The following is a 3,519-nucleotide window of genomic DNA, read 5'->3' on the forward strand; positions in this document are numbered from 1 at the left end:
TTAGCGAAAAAATTTAGTTTCTCCGTTAAATAAAAAAAAAATTAGGTAGTGAATATTTGTTTTTTGTAAATACAACAGAGTTTTGACGTGTCTTCTTGATCTGAGCGCAATTCTAGAGTCTATTTTTGTATAGTACCTAAAAATAGTATTTGTTACAGATTTGGTAACAATTTTTTTTTTCACGACTCACAAAGGAAGCAGTTTATTGGCATTAAAATACCTTGTTCTTTTTTTTTTATTTCGTAATACAACAGACTACGATTTTCACACGTCTTATGTGTGTCCTATTTAACATACAATATAAGACGTGTGTGACGAAAGGCAAGCCCCAGCGGGAGCCGGTCGTGTGGCCAGCTTTATGCACCTGGTAATCGAAAGTGTAATATATGATATACACAGCAGACATTAAGACACAAAATAACTTAATTAGACTTCTTCCATAATATAGTTACTTAAGTAAAGGTACACATTGTGTTTCATTTAATACATTTACAGTCCAAGCACGTCACTGGTTCCACAAAATTGTTTGTAGTCATACCTTAAGTATCACGTAGGTAATTCTTTTTTATATATGTCAGTCTTAGCCGTTTGTTTTAAAGTTCCTGTTCTGAGGTATTGTTCGTTTGCGGTAGAGCTCCTTTGAAGCCAGAAGCACTCACCGCTGGGCAATCCCCACACTTTCCAAACTGACGGCTGTGCGTTCTTCCTCTTATCGGCGAGGTTCTTACACTGTCCAGACATGTCCTCTAATTAGTCGCAGTAGTAATCGTGTCCTCGTTTTGTATGTTCCTACTATCATTCTGGTGTCTGTCCAGAGGTTTCCCTTGCTCGCCATATTGTCTATACTCTTCAGTTGTCTTTCGGTCTCAATCTAGCCGTGCAGCAAATTAATGTGAGTGTCTATTATATAAAGTTGCTTGTTCGCAATGTACGGACTGAAAAAATGAAACGAAAAACAAACTTCGGGGTAATTACTCTAGCCGCCCTATACTACCAGTTGGAAACAATTAAGTTATGAAATGGTACACAACATTCGACTCCAAAGAAATGCATGCCAGACGAAAAATTGTGCCTCCGAGTATGAACAAGCCACGTTAATTGCTGCTCCTACGAAAGAGAGGCTTTTAAAAAGGTCCATAGAATTTTTTAATGATATATTATCTATAACTATTCTGGATGATATTGTATTAGATTTAAGTTTTACATGTTATTATAATCTCATCATTTTATACTTCCTCGATTTTATAGACCCTCTTTTTGAAACATCCGTTAATAAATCTACATATGTGGCCGAGCCCAGCAAAAAGACGTGCTCTAAGCAAATAAAAAAAGACTATATATATATATATATATAGAAGGTTGAATGAAAAATACTTCGACAAGAAATGTATTTACTAAAAAACTTCACTTGAATTTTTAGATGTATATAAATACAAGAAAGTATAACGTCTTATTGCAATAAAGTAAAAAGTCTCCGAGCACATTTGTAACTACATTTGAATTTGACACCCACAGGGAGGTATTTTAAAATTAGATTGAACCCCGAGTGTTAAATGCGCGTGTTGAATAAACAGTGGAGTCTACATTATACATCAACTAAGAACACAAACGATATCAGCATTAGAAATGCATTTGCGTTGTCGTAAGATGGGCATATACAACGTTAGTAAAAGCAAAGCTGTTATTTCTGAATGTTCAGGGTGAGCTGTACACACATGTCTAATAAATCATCCCTTAACTCTCAATTAAGGAACGCTTCTAAAACATTATGCACGATGCCATTAAAGACACCGCAATAAACGCACTTGAAAATAAATAATATTGTTTTCCTGCCCGTGCCTCCTTTGTTCCTATCATTCTTTTTGTGTGCTGCTCAAACTATGGTGAGATCCATGCTATTGTCATATAACTTTCAAAAATGTATTCTTAAGACTATTTTAAATACCCAATTTTTGAAATTAGATTTCTAAGCCACATATTTATCCAAATACCTGATAAAATACAGAGTATAAATACGGAGAGTGTTTTCCATTTGTGCCATCGTGACTTTTATACACTATCATGTTTTCGCTAAAACTACGTTATATCTCTTCTCCAAGCACCAGTTTCCGCTGCTCGGAGGATTGATTTCAGAATGATTATGGTATTTTTGCGTTATTTTTAGAATTAGAACACAAAATAAGATCAGACGTTCAAGCAAGTTATGGGTAAAAACTATAATATTTCTTACCAATCAAATGGTACGTAATATATAGGGATCATACCAACTGATTACGTCATAAAGGTATCTTGTATGTCAGAGGTAAAGCAAGCCGATTTGTTTCTGTCATCTTTTATGTAGACTAATTTTTTTTATTGTTTTTAAGCGAATCGCCGTACTTCATAGTCAAAATAAAATCGTGTTTTTTGTGCTTTTTTATGTACACAATGCATGCACAATAAAAACAACCGAGTCAGTCACTTAAATAAACACAAAGTAACGATTTCGGCGATGAAATGCTTAACCAAGCAATGCTTGCCACTGAAGTGAAAAATTAGGGATGGCATACCAAGCAATCCTTTGTAAAATGGACGTGCACAACAACTGAATGAATAAATAAATTGATTCAGGTGGAACGAATAAAAAAAGTTAGCAACACAAATTATACACAAGAAATTACGTAAATAAATTGATGGCAATGTACGGGGACTTTAGAAACGGGTTGAGGACCAAGGCCAATACTCTTTATTGAAAACGTTTGTACAACGCCTCCATCGCTTGAATCTGCTAATTTGACTCTGCAAATAGCTGCTTGCGCAAAATTCGGACGAACTTAGAATCTCCGGACGGAGTTATTTATTATGCGCCGATAACATGAAGAAGAAGAGAAGACGAGAGCGCGTAGGGAAGACAGAACGCCAATCTCTGATTAGCATTGATTAGTGGGTATACCTAAAGCTAGCAGCCGTTGTCTCCACTGCACTCGTTGAACCCGTTAGAACGCGCAATGCCGGCGTCCGGCGTTTGGCTTTTGCATTCGAGCGCGCCTGACGAGGGCAGTGGAAACAAAGGCAGCTAACTTTAAGTATACCCACTAATTATTCCAATCAGAGCTCGGCGTTCTTACGTTCCCACGCGCTGTCGTTTCCTCTTCTCCCTCACTTTCTCGGCGCATTGCTTAGAAAACACACCAATCGCTGTTTTTGATTCGCTTTTTGTGCGTAAAATGAAGGACGTAACTAAAGAATGAGGTACGGATAAATTTACTCTGCCAGTTTTGCATAGGGGTATCGCGCTAAAACTATCAAATAGAGTGCCCCGTGAAGTCACAAAATACGTCCACATACCGTCAAAATTACAGCCAGATCAAGAGCTTATTTTGTCTACGATGCTAAACGAATGGTATTAGTAGCAGTAGTTTTAGCTACCATGAAATCTGCGCTGATTAGACTACATATTGAAGCATAATTCACAAGGCACGATGTTTACAATAAAAGATTAAGTACCTACCCGTCGTACGCAGATTTTTGTTGAGAAAA

This window comes from Ixodes scapularis, unplaced genomic scaffold, assembly GCF_016920785.2.
Source record: "Ixodes scapularis isolate PalLabHiFi unplaced genomic scaffold, ASM1692078v2 PGA_scaffold0__279_contigs__length_252992795, whole genome shotgun sequence".
NCBI classification, from domain to species: domain Eukaryota; kingdom Metazoa; phylum Arthropoda; class Arachnida; order Ixodida; family Ixodidae; genus Ixodes; species Ixodes scapularis.